This window comes from Mesocricetus auratus, unplaced genomic scaffold, assembly GCF_017639785.1.
Source record: "Mesocricetus auratus isolate SY011 unplaced genomic scaffold, BCM_Maur_2.0 Super-Scaffold_15014, whole genome shotgun sequence".
In the NCBI taxonomy this organism is placed as follows: domain Eukaryota; kingdom Metazoa; phylum Chordata; class Mammalia; order Rodentia; family Cricetidae; genus Mesocricetus; species Mesocricetus auratus.
The window spans coordinates 54,430,358-54,450,734 of NW_024429186.1; the positions used below are offsets into that span (position 1 = coordinate 54,430,358).

Consider the following 20,377-nt stretch of genomic DNA (forward strand, 5'->3'; position numbering starts at 1 on the left):
TTCATGGGCATTAACCCTAGATAAATATCTATAGGCAATTAATGACTGCTTGGAGAAGGGAATTGGCCTTCTTCAAGGAATGGCTCCCTTTTGTTATCTAGGACAAAGTGGTTAGCTCTGAACGCATAAACACACAAACAACAAAAATGGACTCAGAGGGCATATTTTATATATTTGTGAAAGCGTATATTAAATATATATGTATCTTACAATAATAGTCAAAATAGAAGCTATAAATTTGAGCACACACATGGGAGGATTTGGGGTGAGGGAAAGGAATGGTTACATAATCCAAGGTAATTATAATGTAAGTTAATAGTTGCATAATGATATTTCAATTAAAAATGTATTAAATATAAATATATTATTTAACATGAAGAATAAAATATATTTAAATAATATCACCTACAAATTAAATAACAGGATTTAGAATTTCCAATGAAAACTGGTATGCAAAAACATCAAACATAAATCTATGAATTAAAATTTAAATTATAATAGATTATATTAGGGATTTTAAAGAGAACTTAGAAATTTTGAGAATCTGGAAGTCATTTTTCCTCTAGCTTTCACATGACCTTGTTTAAAACAGACATTTTAAATAGGAGACAAGGTTTGAGAACATTGTTCAATGGTACAGTACTTGCCTGACATCCACAAAGCCATAAATACTATACCTTGAAATACCAAATTCAAACACTTAAATCATACATAAAAAAATAGAAGTTTAACATGTACATTTTTATTAAATTCTCTCTCTTCTCCCCATTCAAAATTCCCCGTGTGTGTGTGTGTGTGTGTGTGTGTGTGTGTGTGTGTGTGTGTGCGCATGTGTCCTTTGGCCTGTGCAAGTGCTCACAATGAATGAATTTTCCTTAAAGAGGTAGCTTTTAATTCTGTTTTTAACAATGGATAAACAGAGAATTAACAAGAGAAGAAGACAAGAAGCTGGCAGTCAACTGTGCAGATGAAGTTCTTCTGGAATATCTCCAGATTGAAATAAGGACGTAGAGTTCTCTTCAGGAGTTACTTTTCATTTTTCCCAGAAGTCAGGGTAGTTGAGAAATACTTTATTTTGGAAAATTGCATACTGCTTTCAGACAAATAAAAGGAAGGCAGGGGTTTTACATCTTTCCAATCACCTTAAGCTCAAAGTACTCACTTCTGTACTAGGGATATTTTGGAGCACCATGTTCTGGTCTCCAATAATTGTAAGAAACAATCTCCATCAAACACTATATAGAAATTATGATGATTCTGAGAGACAATGAACAGAAAGATTCTCCATATAACTGGGTTCTCAGAACTGCCTTCTACATCACAGGAAAAGCAATATTCAGGGATATACCTCTTAACCCTGACCCACTAAACCTTTAAACATGCAGCTTTTCTAGGGTTGTCATAGTAAAATGCAATTGACATTGTAGTTTAAATAATATAACTGTATTTTCTTTTATTCTGAAGTGTACAGTTCCAAATGAGTACAATTTTATTGGGGGTGTTCTCACCAGGCTTGCTAGTAGCTAACTGCCTTTTCTGTTCATCTTTTTGGGTGAGGGTGTAGCAAGAGAGGCAGAGAGACAAAGAGAGAGAGAAAAGCAGACAAACAGAATATTATAGACACAGAGGTACACACACACACACACACACACACACACACACACATATATATATAGAGGGGGGGGTGCAAAGATACACAGAGACACAGAGAAATTCTGATTAAGACTTCATCTCTAAGCACTATTATACCCTAGGGACTAGATTCAATAAATGTTCTTGGAAGAGACGTACAGATACGATGGCTTATACTTGAAATAACTATACATTGGAGAACAAAACATAAATATCACAACATAATACAAGTTTATGCAAATTAAAGATATCTTATCTAAAAATCACACAAATTGGGGGGAGAGTTGAGGTTGAAACAATCTAAGTGAGAACAATAAGCAATTTTGTAAGTAAAATTTTGTTTTTTCAAAGTAAAAACAAAAAGTTGAAATGAGTAAACAATAAAATATCCATGACCTTGAAGTTTACTATAGACATTAAGGAAAAATAGAGGTTTTTTACTCCAAGTTATGATGGCATAAATGAAGCCAATATTCCTTCTCTTGCTTTTTAAGCAACTAGAAAAAGTAGACAATATGATATAACACTTGTCATACATTGAGGGCATGCAATGCATAATTGCAATTGATAGAGAAAGACAGGCAACAGCTTCTCTACTGCCTGTTTAGAGGAAGTTTGCATTTTGTTCACAAACAGGAAGTTGAACCAAAGGGATACAGTAGTTTCTAAGAATAGAAAGTATAGCAATTTTGCACAGTGGATAGAAAATAAGAAGCTTAGGCATCTAGATTAGATACAAAGGAAAAAGTCCCACAATTCAATCTTTATTTAATTAATTATGCATGGTGTCAAGATAAAAACTGCCTAGATATCAAAAAGTAATAAACTATTACTGCAAATGGGGAATCTCAGTAATCAAGGATGAAGATATGAGAGGCACAGTAGAACTAGCAGGCAGAGATTATGTGGTGACAAAGGAAGCATGATTACCAAGAGGAGAGAACTGACAAATGGAAACGTCTATATATAAAAAAACATGCACACAGAATGAATAACACAGAAGAAGAAATTTAAAGCAGATTAGGCAGAATGAAAGAAATGTTTTGTGGCAACAGCTAAATAGTAGTGAATGTGATCCAAAATGAGTTACTCAAAGAAAAATACAGTGAGATTAAATGAATAAGAACAAAGGTGCACAAATCTGGGCTTGTCAGTGTGTTGTGAGGCTGTCAAAAAACCTAACTTGTCACAGGAGCCTTACAAAATGAAGGAGTAAGAATGACATTGAAATAACGGAAGCTTCAGTAACTCCAAAATTTTTTCAAACAGTAATAAACTAAAAGATGCAAGATTGAAGTTTTCCAAATGCTCATTGAAATAATTATTAAAAAATGAGCCAAGACACAGAATAATGCTGATAAAGAAATTTCAACAAAAGCAAAAGGAGAAAAACCTGCCTATGCATACCATAATTTGCTTCAATAGTCATTACAGGAATGATAGGTTCTCAGGCACCACATAGGAAGGATGACATTGAGAAGAAATGGCAAAAAGGATATCTACAGATAATTTCAAAGTGAATGTGCACTTTTAATGCAATGGCTGAGAAATGCATCCCTATGAATTTAAATTTAGTTAAAAACCATGTTGTACTGGGAGATGCTAGTAAACCAAGCCCTGGACAGACAGGTACCCGAGAATTCCTGAGGTTTTTCCATATAAAGTTGATTATTGTTCTTCCCAGGTCTGTGAATAATTGTTCCAGAATTTTGATAGGGATTGCACTGAATCTGTATACTGCTTTTGGCAAGATTGCCATTTTTATTTTGGTGATCTTACCAATCCAAGAGCTTGGGAGATCTTTCCATTTTCTGGTATCCTCTTAGATTTCTTTCTTTACAGACTCAAAGTTCTTGATATACAAGTCTTTCACTTTCTTGGTTAACATTATCCCCAGGTATCTGACCCCTTTGCTCATCACTATTCCCTCTCTGCAACTGGTTTATAGGAGTTTACATGTTGGTGCCTGCCTCTGCTTTCATCTGTCACTGAATGAAGGCTCTAGGATGGCATACAAGGTATTTGTCAATCTCAGTATTGGGAAATGGAATTTAAGGTAGCCTTTCCACTATTGCTTAGATTGCCAGTTTATGTCATCCTTGTAGATCTCTTGAAATCTCTTCAGTTCCAGGTCTCTCCTCAAACCTCTAATCACTCCCTCTATTTCTCATCCTGCTCTCCTCTATTCTTCCCCTGACTCAACCTTCCTGCTTCCCCATGTCCTCCTCTCCTCTTCTTTTCTCCCCTTCACTTTTCCCCAACTCCCTCTTCCCTTCCCCCATGCTCCCAATCCACTCAGGAGATCCTGTCCCATTCCCCTTCTATGGGGTACCATGCATATCTCTCTTAGGGTTCTCTCTATTTCCCAGACTATCTGGTGGTGGGATTGTAGACTGGTATTCCTTAATTACTCGTGAAAATATTTACCATTTTCTTCTGGATTTAGACTACAAAGGAAACTGATCATGTTATTTTCAGCTGTTATAGTTTCATATTTAATTATCAAAAAAACTTTTCTAAAGAACAGAGAAAGTTCATTACTTTGGAGAAAATCTTTTAAAAAAAAAGAAATTCCATCATGTCATGAGGCATTAAACAGTCTATGCTACATTTTCCTAAGAGGAGTTTCTGTTCTATCAGTTAAATTTTGGCTTAATGAAGTTGGGAAGAACTTCTACAGACACAGAAACAGTTGTGATAGCAGAATTCCAAGATTAGATCTATTAAAAGTTAAGGTTGACAAATGAAATAGTTATCCTACAATGTTCATTAGGTAAAAGATGACTCATAGGACAATGTGGGTTACAATAAGAACAATACTGGTTCTTAACAACAGATTGCTTACACAAGCAATGAATGACATGAAAACATAAACGCAGTTCATTCAAATCCACAAAAGCACTGGAGATAAAGCTCAGAGTTAGAACATTTGTTTAATACATGGAAGGCTAGAAGGTCAATCCCATATTTAAAGAAAAGGAAAATTATTTAAAACAGACAAAAAATTATACCATATTTTAGATATCCTCGGGCTTCATAGTGAATTTCAGGTTAAGTAAGATTATATAACACAACCTCAACTCAAATTAATTAATTAATTCACTAATTCATTAATAGCAAAAAAGAGAAAAGTTATAGAAAACATGAGTGGTCCTGATTATTCAGCTTGATTAAGTTTATCATTTTTGAAGAGCTCATATTCAATGGGTATTAATGATATTCCACTGAAGAATGTCATCATAGGTATTGTTTATATAACTACATTTCACTTAAGTGTATTTTAAATGATATGTAATGTATATTATTGTACACCTGAATGGAGACATAATATTTCATTATATGGCATTGCACAATGTACAAACTAGAAATTAATGAAACTGTAAATGCCATGGTGAGATCTTTAGAAAACATGATGATAAAGGTCAGCATAGCTTGTCAGACGCAGTTACAAAACATAGCCTCATATTTAAAAGCCCAGTCAAAAAATCACCAAGAAGTTTCATGTATGACAAAACCCAATAGGAATGCCAGCTATAGCAGTATAAAAGGCTTACTACAGGACTCAAAGAAGAACACTGAGATAATTGCGACTTTAAAAAATAATAAAATATTCTTTCCCAAACTAAAGTAAATAAATAACACAAATGGCTAGCTACAGTAAAATGTACAATATAATTTTAAACACTTATCTACTATGGAAACTTAAAGAAAAGACTAAATGTTCAGCATTAATTGAACAATGCTGAAAAAGAAGAAAATGTACAGCTTAATGATTTTTTAATCTGTGAAAACGTATAAGACAAAAAGCATTATTGCATCACTGCATGATATTTGTGTAGATGTGATAAACAGAATGATGAAATAAAAACAAATCAGGGTATGTTAATGCATACATGTAAATTGCACAAGTCACAATTTGAATTTCAACTTAATTAAAAAGGATGGACTCTTCAATAAACAAAATCTGGAATATCAGTTACCAGGATAGAAACAATGAAATATAACTTAACTGTATTCTAAATCTAATTTTATTTCTATATTACACAATAGATTAAAACAAAGTATGAAGTAGTAACTGTGTTCCAAAATATGTTCCTTCAATGTTAAAGAAAGATATTTCAACTAATTCACAAAAGCAAGTATGTGCACAAATGTATACAGACACACACACTCACACAAATATGCACACTTAAAAAGTTGTCCCTTAAAACATTTCATAGCATTTATGACCAAAAATTAATTAATGGATATATCAGTGCTATATACAAATTGATAACTGTGTCAATGACAGAGAGAATTAAGCATTCTCAAGAGGTCATTGATATAGGTAAGCCAAGACCCACATATCCACACCAAGTACGTCTCAGGAATACTGTTAGATGATGCTGTGGAAAGAGCGCTTTGTAGTTATCACAGCAGTAGAGTATTGGGGGAACATTGACTCACTCATACCACCCACAGCGAGGTTACCCCTAACCGGATAATGAAGAATTCCTAGAGATTTGCAACTTAGGGGAAAAAGTCACAAGGCCCACTACACTCCAACTACACTGTGTGTGAACCACCATGGAATTGGGAGAAACTATGACCTATAATCTGCCTTATCTATGGCGACCAGTATTTGTGGGTAACACTGAAATTGTCGTGTGTAACCTGTTCTACCAGCCTGTGTCATTTAGGTGTGGAGAATTCTATTATCCTTCCAAAATACAAGATGTTAATACTTAATAACACAGTACATTATTAAAATTAGAACAACAACTATTGATTTAAAAGGATGTATGGCACCAAACAAATCTATAAAGAGTGTAAAATTAAAAACATATCTCATTTGGGGCCTTGGGTAGTATTTATCCCTGGCGTACAAATAGACTTTGAGTACCTGTCCCACAAAGAAGGATGATATCTCAATGGGGACTCTTGGGGGAGGGCCTAGGCTCTGCCCTGGATGAAATGACAGACTCCTGAGATCCACCATGGAGGGTGTCACCCTCCCTGGGGATCAGAGTGGAGATTGGGTGGGGGGCTAAGGGGCCTGGTGGGCAGGAGGAGGGGAGGGTGAGGGAGCAAGGATTGACATGTGAAACAAGCTTGTTTCTAACTTAAATAAAATAAAAAGGAACTATATATATATATATATATTTTTAACAAGTTCCTTGTAGGAAAAATGGTACCTAAAATTAGGACTTTCTTGAGATTACACCAGGAATGAATTCTGAAAGAAAACAGATCCACACACAAATTTCAGTCTTTCCAAGAGTGAAGTAAATTGACTAATAAAGGAGTGGAAAACAGTTTTCAATGTTATAAAAACATATATGTAGCAGTATTTCAAATACTGTGTGTATTTATTTAAAATATGAAACAAAAAAAGCGCAGCAATAGAACAATGGAAGCATTGAATAGTGTCTTTAGGTTTCATTTGAATGAAGCCTTCCTATATACCACAGTTGTTACAATTTTGGATCACAAAATGCAGTTATTTAGATATTTTTGTCCATGTGACAAGCATATAATTCCAGTGATTCTTATTTCTACATTTGTGCTTCTTTCAATTTTCAGTAAGCATCTATTCACTCACAATTACAGAAATGCTTAATTTACTATTGACAATAAAGTGAAAAGACTTGTATGCCTAGAGCATACAACAACACATTTAATATTAGGAAGCATATAACAATATATTTAATATTTCTCATCCTTCTTTAAAATCCCACTGCAACTGTATTATCCTTTTATGCAGTGTATTACATTTATGTACCATTTGCATTTTAATCTTCTGTCATTATAATTGTTCTTTATAAAATCATTTTAATATATTTTCAATTGTTATTATTAGGATCTCACCATATGCATGGGTGTAAATTATGTGTTTATGTAAGTGCAGAATTGTGGAATCCCTAAAGGTTCAGAGTAGCACAGATTTCAGAATATGGCTCTCTCCTTTTTTTTCTTTTCTTTCTTTTTTTAAAGACAGAGTCTCTGAGTAGCCCTGGCTATACTGACTCACTCTATGGACCAGCTTGGCTTCAAACTTACAGAGAGCCACCTGCCTCTGCCTCCTGAGTGCTGGGATTAAGGACATGTACTAGCAGCTCTAGATAACCCCCTGCTTTCAATTTGGGATATAAACTAGGTCACTAGGTTTGAACAGTAATAATTTGTTTCTACTGTTGAATAAAATCATAAAACTGTGCATAAATACCATTCCCTTCATTGTTTCTGATAAGAGCTTACATAAGGCTTATTACAACTTGTGTGCAACTATTGAAGTTAGGTTTTTTAAACTGTGGATTACTCCTGTGTTGGAATCATTACTATAGGAAACATTGGAATAATTGGAGATGTGCTTATTTGTTTTAATAGACTCTATCCCCAAGTTATTAATAAGTAAGTACATGTTAAAATATTATTTGTTTCCAGATATTAAATGGGTTGTTAAAGCTTCAAAACTTATCATACTAATCCTTATGCCCATGCAAATTATCAAAAGGAAAGCTGGACTCCTCTTACAGAATTAAGCTCCTCTTGCATCGAGAGGGGGGAAAACATATAAGACGCAGATGAGCAGAAAGCAACTCTGAGTCCTCATATCTATAGCCAATGTTAATGCTTCTGACTTAGGGATATCAAATTACGAGGCAGATTTATTTACATACCTTGAATCTTACCAAGTTCAAAAGTGAGGTTAGTTGGACCTGGAATCACTTTAACGCCATAAAGTGTCACAGCTATGAAATATGTGTGGGCATTCAACAGTGGCAAAGAAGGTGATCATAGGCCAACAGCTGAAACAGCTCATTTGTCAGCAAATCCCAAATGGATGCTTCATTTGCCATCTTTCATTACCATCTCTTTATAAATTCTAGGTAGATGTTTGCATCAAAACTCTAAGCTGAAGGTAACTATGTCATCCAATTTCCTGCTTCAAAATCAAATATTCAATTTTTCTTATATTCTTAATGCTTTCAGTTGATAATTCTATGTCTATCAGTTAGTCCCCATATGACAGAAATCTCTGAAAACGTTTTGGAGACTTTGATTAGTATAACATTTAGATTCTTTTGTTCTGAATATCTTCCCAAGGAGAAGACATGGATTTTCACTAAAAGTAGTCTTTGGATAGACTGCCAAGGTTTCTCTTTATGCAGTTCCTCCCACACTCTGTTTAATGTTGACGAGAGATGTATCCATTTACCCAGAATATTCTAAATTTGACATATGTTCCACAGTTGCCCACACAGATAGATGATCATTAACTATAGGGCTATGGTGCTTCTCAGAGTAACCAAGATAGCCTTAAGTTGAATGAGTATAAATTGGACTGTCCATATTTATTTCAAAGCCAATACCTAATAATGGAGATTGCTTCCACTCACTGAAATCCCAGTGTTAAGAGTATGCCTTACAGAGCATTACATTCTCTTGGCCCTAAACGTTAAATTGTCACTATCTGCAAAGGAGAGCATCTGTGCAGACTTTTCACAGGGCGGTGCATTGTAGGAATTACTGCACTAGCAGTGTGGTGGGCCAACACAAGCCAGAGGCACAGAAGACAGAGACTCTCTGCGTTAAGTTCTGGTAGCCAAGACACATTCAGTTCTGTTTTCAGCCCTTATGGGCTTTTGGAAGACTGTGCATTGTCACTCCTGATTCTGGGATTTTTATCTGGAATGCATACACATCAGCTCATTAACAGCAGTCTAGGGTTGAAATCTATCTCTGAAAGCCAGACAAATTCAATTTACAATAAATCAATTTCTCTTGTCTCTGATGATGCTATTTCCCACATGTAAAGCACATGACAATTTTTACTTTTCAGTTCCTATTTATCCCATGGTAGGTGCCATTGTGTTGTATTATCCTCATTCCCCTACAAGTGTAAAACTGTGGTTTAGTGAGAAATTTGAGATATATTCGTATGTACCTGCTTCAGAAGAGCAAAGGCAGGTCTTGTTTTTGTAGAGAAATCAGACCAAATTAGGTAAGAGGTGCCATTTTTCAAGTGCAAAGAAGTGACATGATTTGTCTAATGGATTGCGCTGTTGCTGTAGAAGTTTGGCTCTGTTTCATTGCTGATGAATTATGTTAGTGAGTGGTCTTATCTGCATCGTCGTTACCTTGGGAGACTGGCACCACATTTGAAGACTTGTTTCCAAATAGCAGGACCCTGTCACTGCCTGTCAGAAGCAGCTTAAGTTACGAAAAGAATCTGTATGAAAAGCAACCAAGATTCCTTTGAAACATGTTGAGTGCAAACCACTTTGGTAATTAGTTATATCTTTGTGAACATAGCATTGGGAGAGTCTGTTTTAGGTTGGCTTTCTTTGAAAACTGTTTTTTTAATTCTACTGAGAAATGCATGTTTTAATATGTTCTTTCTCTGCTCTTCATCTGGGAATTATTGGATCTAGTTGATACTTGCTTCATGTAATTAGGTGAGTTTTCAGAGTGAGGATATTGAAGATGTCCTATTGATGATGCTAGTTTTGTTTGTTTACATGGATCATGTACTCTAAGTTCATGTATAAAAATATATCAACTGTGAAAAGCGCACCTATCTCATTGAGCATATTACTTGTATTCTCATAAAGATGGTTAAAAGACTAAAACGAATTAAGAGATTACTAATTAGTACTAGGCATTGCAAAGTGATACTTCTGATTATTCAATAGCTCTACTAAATATAATTATTCAGCATAATATGCTACATATGTGTAGCAGTATCAATAATCAATGTCAATGTAGGATATAATTTATAAATAGTAAATGTGTAATTTGTGCAGAATACACTATTATTATTAAAATAATATTTAGAAGGTATAATAGCTTATAGAGATGTTCTTGCTATTATGCTCTCATGAAACAGTTTAACATGCCCTGTTACAGATGCATGTACTCACCCAAGTGTGCACACATAAGAACATCTACTAAGACATGATTATGTATAAATTTTAGTTCCATCAACACTCTATTTTTCAAGAAATACATTAAGAAAAGGGGGAATGAAGACAATGTACTTTCTCTAACCCAAAACTAACATGACAGAGAAAAATATCACTAGAACAACAGTGGTCACCTCAGCTGCTCTGAGTTGCAATAGATGTATTCCATTGTAAACAGGTTCAATTGCATTTCCTTTTTACTTCTCGATTTTCTGTTTCACTCCCAAGCTCCTGTTCAAGAAATTCTACTTGTTTTAAGGAGAAATATGAGTGATATGCAATGAATTTTCAATGAATGTGTTTACTTTCTCTTTTTTAAAAAATTAATTAAATGGAGTACTTTCAGCCTAACATTTTTCCTTATAAAAAAGAAAGTAACAAAGAAACAAATAAAAGTTCCACTCTTAAAAATAATACTATTATAAATTAAAACCAAAACCAAAACAAAAACTGCATTAAGTATTAACTTACAAGAACTGTTTCAATATATAAAACATTTTCCTGTAGCATTCCATTCTCATATATTAAATAGATTTTTATGTAACTTCTACTATATGAAAATGTGTTTAATTACAATATTTCATGATTAGGGAATCATGGTCTTAAATATATTTCCTTGGTTAACAACTTTTCTAAAGTTGAATGCTTTCATTACGAAAAAATGAAACTTGCTCTCTGGGATCTCCTGGCCTGGTGACTGCAGCTAGGTCAACTAGCCCCCCAGGACCAAGCAACCAGGAGCCTGCTGAGAGTTCCTGGCTACTCCAGCCCCCACTCAGGGCCGCTCTGGCCAACCTCGGTCCCTCTGAGATCTACCAGGAGATTGCAGACAGGTTGACTTGCCCCCAGATCACCAAGCAACTTCAACCCTGTTGAAAGCACTGTGCTAATCCAGCTCCCATCTCCCTACCCCAGTCCCGGGAAAATGAGTACTGCAGACCTGCCAGCACCCACATTGAGACCCTTGGGAGTATTGGACCTGCTTGCACCCACAAGAAGAAAACCTTGAACCCATACCAATCAGGAAAGGAAAACATCTCAATTGTACTCACTGGAAGAAAGGATGGGAAGACAATATAAGAACATATTCAACTCCAGGAAAGCAAACATGATGCTACCAGAGTCTAGAAGACTGTACATGAGCAATATCTGAACATCTCAACAGAGATGAAGCAGAAGAGAATGACCTTAAAAATAACTTCATGAAGATGATAGTGACCCTAAAAGAGGAAATTAGAAAATCCTTTAAAGAAATGGAAGAAAAGACAAATACAAAATTGCAAGAAACAAATCAAACAGTGCAAGGTTTGAAAGCTGATATAGAGACAATAAAAAATATACAGTCTGAAGGAATGCTGGAACTAGAAAAAGTGCGTAACCATTCAGGAACTACAGATACAAGCATAACCAACAGAATACAAGATTTGGAAGAGAGAAGCTCAGGCGTTGAAGATTCACTAGGAGAACTAGACTCAACAACCAAAAAAAAAAATCCAACAAATCCCCAACACAAAATATCCAGGAAATATGGGATACAGTGAAAAGGTGAAATCTAAGAATAATAGTGATAGAAGAAGGTGAAGAAACCAAACTCAAAGGTGCAGAAAACAAATTCAACAAAACCATAGAAGAAAACTTCCCAACCTAAAGAAATACATGCCATTGAAAGTACAAGAAGCCTACAGAACACCAAATAGAGTGGACCAAAAATATCAAAGGATACAATTAAAAAGTGGGATAAAGAACTAAGTAGAGAATTCTCATAAAGTAGTTTAAAATGACTGAGAGACACTTAAGAATCCAGTCACAAAAAGACAAACATGGTATGTATTCACTCATATATGTATTTTAGACATGAAACGGGAATGCCAGCCTACAATCCCACTGCTACGGAGCCTGGGAAACAGGGAGTACACTAAGACAGATATGCATGGTACCCCATAGAAGAGGAATGGGACAGGATCTCCTGAGTGGCCTAGCCAGAGGGGAAAGAAAACTGGGGACAAGTGAGGGGGAGAAGAGAAGACAGAGGATAACACGGGGAAGCAGGAAGATTGAGTCAGGGGAAGAAGAGAGCAGAGCAGGAGGAGAGATAACATAATAGAGGGGGTGATTATGAGTTTGAGGAGAGATCTGGCACTATTGAGATTTCCAGAGATCTACAATGATGACACACCAACTGGCAATCTAAGTAATAGTGGAGAGGCTACCTTAAATGCTCTTTCCTGATAATAAGATTGTTGCCCTTGTATGCCGTCCTTGTATGCCCTCCTAGACCCTTCATCTAGTGGCTAACAGAAGCAGAGGCAGACACCCACATCTAAATACTGCACTGAACTTCTAGAAACCAGTTGCAAAGAGGGAGGAGTGATGAGCAAAGAGGTCAAGACCAGGTGGGTGGAACCCACAGAAACAGTTGACCTGAACAGTTGACTTGGACCCCATACTAATGGCTGAGAGGCCCTATGGAACTGATCCAGACCCCCTGAAAGAGGGTGTCAGTGAAGAGGCCTTGGCAATCTTTGGGTCTTTGGGTACTAGATCAGGATTTATCACTGGTGTATGAATGGACTTTGAAAGCCCATTCCACATGGAGGGATACTGTCTCTGCCTGGATTCATGTCAGAGGGCCTAGGCCCTTCCCTGGATGATATGACAGACTTTGGAGATCTCCCATGAAGGGCTTCACCCTTCCTGGAGTGTGGGGTGTCGATTGTGTGGGGTGAATTGCAGGTGTGGAGGGGTTGGCAGCTGGAGAGAAGGGGATGGAGAGGGAGCTGTGATTGACATGTGAAGCAAGCTTGTTTCTAATTTAAATGAATAAACAAAAAAGAAAAAGAAAAACTTATCAGCAGAAAATAAACAAATACCTAATAGTTTTCTTTAAATATGTGACATTACCTCATTTCCTTAATATTTATAAAAGATGAAAATCAAAGAATTCTTTCTCAAGATGCTGAATGCAATAAAATACTCAGGAGTCATAAAACAAACACAAGTATCAAAACAAATGAATAAAACATGTATTAGTGGTAGAGGAGTAAATAAAATATGCATAGGGAAATGCTACACTAAAATGATCCTTAATTTGTCAACATCATATTTAGTGTAGTATAATAACTACAGTTATAACAATTTCTTTGTTTTTTTACAATAAAAAAATGTTCTTGCTAGACCTTGAAAGAACAATAATCAATTTTGTATGGAAAAACAAAAGACCCAGGATAGCCAAAACAACCCTGTTCAACAAGGCAACATCCGGAGGCATCACCATCCCTGACTTCAAGCACTATTATTGAGCTATAGTCCTGAAAACAGCTTAGTATTGGCACAAAATAGACAGGTAGACCAATGGAATAGAATTGAAAACCCTGATATTAACCCACACACGTGCAAACATCTGATCTTTGACAAAGAAGCTAAAAATATACAATGGAATAAAGAAAGCATCTTCAACAAATGGTGCTGGCATAACTGGAGGCTGGCATGTGGAAGAATGCAGTTTGATTCATGTTCATGGCCATGCAGAAAACTTAAGTCCAAATGAATCCAAGACCTCAATATAAATCCAACCACACTGAACCTTTTAGAAGAGAAAGTGGGTGGTACCCTTGAACAAATTGGTACAGGAGACAGCTTCCTGAACATAACACCACTAGCACAGACAGTGAGATCAACAATTAATAAATGGGACCTCCTGAAACTGAGAATCTTCTGTAAGGCAAAGGACACAGTCAGCAAGACAAAAAGGCAGCCCACAGAATGGGAAAAAATATTCACTAACCCCACATCTGACAGAGGGCTGATCCCCAAAATTTACAAAGAACTCAAGAAGCAAGTCTCCAAAACACCAAAGGTTCCAATTAAAAAGTGGGCTGCAGAATTAAATAGAGAATTTTCAATAGAGGAGTCTAAAATGGCTGAGAGGCACTTGAGAAAGTGCTCCACATCCTTAGCCATCTGGGAAATGCAAATCAAAACAACTCTGAGATACCATCTCACTCATGTCAGAATGGCTAAAATCAAAAACACCAAGGACAATTTATGCTGGAGAGGATGTGGTTAAAAGGGGAACACTCCTCTGTTGCTTGTGGGAGTGCCAACTTGTTCAGCCACTTTGGAAATCAGTATGGAGATTCCTCAGAAAAATGGGAATAAACCTACCACAAGACCCAGCAACTCCACTCTTAGGCATATATCCAAAAAATGCCCATTTATACAACAAGGATGTCTGTTCCACTATGTTCATAGCAGCATTATTTGTAATAGCCAGAACTTGGAAGAAACCTAGATGTCTCTCAACCGAAGAGTTGATAGAGAAAATGTGGTACATTTACACAATGTAATACTATTCAGCAGAAAAAAAACAATGGAATCCTGAGATTTGCAGGCAAATGGATGACACCAGAATAAACCATCCTGAGTGAGGTAACACAGTCACAAAAAGAGAAACATGGCATGTTCTCTCTCATATATGGAATTTACACATAAATCTGGGGAGTGCTAGCCTACAATCCCATGGCTAGAGAGTCTGCGAAACAGAAACTTCATTCAGTGGCTGATGGAAGAGGAGGCCAACTCCCAAGGCTAAGCACTGAGCTGAACTCAATAAAGCCAGTAACAGAGAGGGAGGACTGATGATCAAAGAGATTAAGACTGGGCTGGTTTAACCCCAGAAACAGCTGACCTGACAAGGGTTAGCTCTTGATTCCCAGGCTGATGACAGGGAATCCATCATGGGACTGATCAAGACCCTCTGAATGGGGGTTTTAGTGAGGAGGCCTAGGTAACCTATTGAGCCTTGGGCAGTAGATCACTATTTATCCCGAGTATACACATGTACTTTGGACTGGATTCCCATCCAACAATGTGAGATGCACTCTACCCTGAACTCTTGAGGGAGGGTCTAGGCCCTGCCCTGGATGAAATGACAGACTATGGACACCCCCATGGAGGGCCTCACCCTCCCTGGGGAAATGAGGGGATATTGGGGGGGTTCGGGGGAGGGCACGGGATGAAGGGAAAGAAACAGAGAGGGACCTGGAACTGACTTGTGAAGCAACGTTGTTTCTAATCTAAATTTAAATTTAAAAATAAATACTAATAAAAATGTTCTTGTTAGATCTTAAATATAGCATTCTAACATGACTTTGGGCATGAAACCAACAACAAGCTTCTTGCTGACTGCTTTAATCTTACATAATTAGTAGCATAATAATGCCCGAAATTTTTAACACTAATCTTTATTCTCCACTAATGGTACAGATATTTGTATTGAAGGCATCCTAGCTTTGCAATGTGTTGCTAAATTAAACTGTGCTTATGAAGCATCTCTTCCACACTTCCTTCGAGCTAATTTCACTTAATAAACACACCATAATAGACACAAAATTGAAGTTAAGCCAAACTGTCGTGGGATTCTGGCACTCTCAAGACTGCCAACAAAGTTAAACTTTGAATCTGAGTCCATATTCAGCTGGCCAGAATTCACCTTGGAGGTTTTGCCAGTCTCAGATTAGGATGGAAATAGACAAAGGAAGGAATAGAAAATTATTTAGAGATATTTCAGGCCCTTTTGATCTGAGAAGGTGGAGAGGCACGGACAGATGATCATTTCTCTATGGCCCTGTGGATCTATCTAGTTTATACTGCACAATTCCTTCCTTTTATTTAATAAAATAATTGCTGAAGCAAACCTTTCCTGTTTATAAAAATACACTCACAGATATTTTCTGTGCATCGACATTTGGCATGATACATTCCCTAGAGCAATAACAGAGATATATTTCTGTGTGTAAAGTGTTTTATATATGTAGCTTATTATAAAGTGTTTGAAAGAAATATATATAACACATATGTTTGTTATGAAAAACATATATGTGTGCTATTCACATGCACATGTTTATAAAGTATTTAAATGATAGGAAAACATATCTCAAATAAAAACATAAAATTTGAAAAATAACAAATTGATGATTTAGGAAAGATTTAATTTTCCAGGAAAGTTTTTCTTAAATTCTAAATGATATAAACATAGTCAAGAAAACAATGAATTTACTGGACTTGCTACAATTTAGAAGAATCATATTCAAATCTATAACAGGATATTTTGGTTGTTATATGCAGATTTTGTGTTTTAGAGTTTGCCAAGTGTTCAAATATTCTATCTACAATTAATTTTCCTATATGTAATTGGCATTTTTACATTTTTCTAATGTGTATTTTCATAGAATGCCATGAACCATGAAATAGACAGACCATTGCATTCCACAACACAGCCAATAGGTCAAAATATTTTTCACAATACCAATCAATTCCTCTACCTATAGTCATCGGTTTTCATAACTCACTAAAGCAAGTTTGAGGCAATAACTGGCCATGCTGAATCTGCTTAGCAATCACAGATTTATTTTAAACTTTTCTTTGTCTAAGACACCTGGAGGCAATTATATCTTGCAATGCATGCAAATCCTGAGTGCGAAAACAAACTGGAAAATCTCATAAGGATTTGGATATCAATATGAAAACTAGTAGACTTTTTGATATCTAGAAAAATCGGATTCAAATATAAGAAAAGAAAAAAATTACAATTAATAATGAATCACTGACTTCATTTTGCCTGTCAGTTTGCAAAATTTTCCAATTAACCTTTCCAAAGTATTTTTAAACTTACTGGTAATGATAAGACTGAATTGAGCAACTTACTTCTGGAGCCTGAAGAGTTCCTCACTACCATTAAGGAGTCAGCACTTGACCTGGCTACTACAGAAGACCGACAGGGTGAACGCATCTCCAAAGCTGGTGCTGAGAATGGTGTCAGAGGGAAGAGTTGTCAGCCACTACATCGCTTCTCAACACCTGGCTGAATGGATACAGGGACTCTTCAGAGGAGGCAAACAGAACAAAGAGAAGGCATCAAAAAAATTTTTGTTAATGGTATGTTCAATCACAACTCGTATTAATACGTTTACTAGTTAGAATTCCAATACATTTGCATAAAAAGCTTTCCAATGGAAATGCACATTATGTTCTCATTCTAGTAAATATGTTAACACTCTGTCTTTAATATTTCGAGGCTGTTTTCATTCTCAAAATTGTACATTGCTTAGATGATCAGATCCCACATAATATTCTTCATCTTTGAAATAATTCAATTTGTTGCATAATTCATACACCTTTAATTATGGTCTGCTATATACCAGGTAAACACACACACACACATAACACAAGATCTAGCAAGGAGCAAGTCTAATGTAGCCCTGTCTGTTATTTGAGAACAAATGACTTAATTTATGCTAAGTGTATTATTTCAAGGCAAAAATAAATACACTGCAAAATTATCATGTCTGAAGAAAACATATATACAAACATAATATACATTGAATATTTTAGTTCATATTTGTATTTTTAAAGTGTTTAATGCATGGCATTTTCTTCTTTCAGAGTATTGACTGGTCACCCTGTGTGGGATTCAATGTTTAAATTTTTCTACTCTAAGAGTTGTATAAAAGTTCCAGATAATATTCAAGCCTAACACTTTTGATGAAGAGAAATTAATTTTTAAAATATCTTTAAAGTTACCCAAAAATTGTAATTTAATTTGATTGTGATAAATATCCACAGAAACATAAGTGCAGATTGATTTCAAAATATGCCAATAAATAATGGATATAACATGAAACAAACATGATTTATGTTTACTTATATTACATTTTATTAAGTCAATATCAAAGATTTGATAAATGGAACAATTTTTAAATTTGTGTTTTGAATTTGTTTGAGTCCTGGCCATGCTATATACTTCCATCTTCTGATTTCAACCTCCTTGCTACTAGAATTATAAACAAATATCACCATGCTTAAATATAAACCTTAATTTAAGAGATTCCACTGTTTTAAATTAGGTACTGAGATGACCCCCTACAGTGTGTCTACATGCTGAAGACCTTCACAAAATTAAGTCAGACAATGTTAGCATGAAGAGAGTAGGAGTTTCTGAAGTCTCACCCTTTTCTAAGAATTTTTAGGCAATGATGGCTTCTGGGTAAGAAGGAATCAGTATTCTTCAACAGTTCAACCCCTAATAGGCTAGCCATGATCCACTAGATGGTTGAACACTCATGCAAATATGGGGAGAATGATGTGGACATGTTGCATTTAAAAAATAAACACATGAAAACAGCAGGGAAAAGTCATGATGGAATAGCGGAGAAATTGGAGGAAGGCTATCAGGGATGGATATGATTGAAACATCCTCTTTTCATTGATGGAAATAATTGGAAAAGTTATGAAAACATTGAAACTAAGATTAAACTAATGAATATAGAGATTTATACATTAGTTGATAAAATGTCATAGCACTGTCATTGCTCCTCAGATTATAAACAACCTAAAATCTATATAATTCCTAACTTAATAAGGATTTTTAATACTAAAATTTTCAGAAAAACTCAAAGTTAAACCATATTTTAGCATACAATTGTATGAGAGTAAATATAATTTACTTTTAATTTTTATGAATCCTTAGATAAATTCTATATCTTTTAAAATTAGTAATAAAATATGATTAGTTATGGAATAATATAATAGCTAGCATGTACCACATATATAAGTAGAAAATAATTATGTCCCAGCAACTATAACATAATTGTTAGGTGTTTATTCGTTTATTAACTTCCTTGGATTTTTCAAACTAATCTTATATTCGTATATGTTTGATTGATTAAAAAATAATTAAAACCACTTAAAAAGTGTGTCCTCCTGCCAAGCATTGGTGGCTCATGCCTTTAATCCCAGCTCATGAGGCAGAGGCGGGTAGATCTCTGTGAGTTTGAGGTCAGCCTGGTCTACAGAGTGAGTTCCAGGACAACTTGCAAAGCAATACTGAGAAACACTGTTCCAAAAGAAAAAAATAAAGAAAAGTGTGTCTCCCTCCAAAGAAAAATGTCTTTCTCAGTGTATGAAGATTCTTAGATACACTGTAGGTTACTGCACCCAATTTGCCTTCTCCTTACATTTAATATATCTTAAAGATCATTAATCCATTTTATTTTATGTAGCTAACCTACTATTTTACTAATATAAATAAATCAGTTCACAAAAAATATTGTAGTTGATAAATCTTCAGGATCCCCAGATTTCTGTCACAGAAATTACATAAACACTGTATGCTTGCATTTCATATATGTTTGAAATAGCATGCTTAGGGTATAGGTTGACCTTGTCCCTGAAGTCCTGACCATGGCTCTGCCTGTTCAATAAAGATATTATATACAAGAAAATGAAATTTTAATTCTGTTGTTGTATCTTATATCATTTCACTGTTATAACAAATATTAATACTTCAGAATGTTTTCCTAATCCACAGAGGCAGTTACTGAAGGTCAACAGGATTCCATTGTTTCAAATCATGTACAACCCAGGAAATGCCATGCTACTCAACAAAACTCCAGTTCTTCAGGGAAGGATCCATTTATGTGAGATATATGTTTTCTTTCTTGCAGTAAAATTTACTAAGAATTTACTATATGCCACAGATCATAAAACATGTATTACCACTTGTTTCTAAAAGTCACTCCAAGAATCACATTAGGCAATTGCATGTTCTTCTATGATGGCTACATAAATAATTACAAAAAATCCAACCAACCTTGGGCAAGGTCATGAAGTATCAAATTAGTCAAGACTGTCACCTAGGAACAGCTTCCTCCTGAAGATGCCTTATATAGCATGATGCAAATAAAGCTTCTGTCAAGCCACTAAAGGATTGTGATTAAGTTTGAATGTGTGCTTTACAGAGT

At 35.4% G+C, this 20,377-nt stretch overlaps 1 protein-coding gene across 5 annotated transcripts in view; it reads right to left on the bottom strand.

Annotated features, from left to right (window-relative positions):
- Lrfn5 (leucine rich repeat and fibronectin type III domain containing 5) overlaps window positions 1-20,377 on the bottom strand; it is a 264,524-nt gene that overhangs the window by 121,178 nt on the left and 122,969 nt on the right. For 4 of the 5 annotated variants that reach the window (XR_001196705.3, XM_040743022.1, XM_013116037.3 and 1 more), the window contains one exon: window positions 17,283-17,458. The exons of the other annotated variant lie outside the window; for it this stretch is intronic. The gene's annotated coding sequence lies outside the window, so the exon portion shown is untranslated. The remainder of the gene's footprint in view (window positions 1-17,282; window positions 17,459-20,377) is intronic. 5 annotated transcript variants of the gene reach the window in all.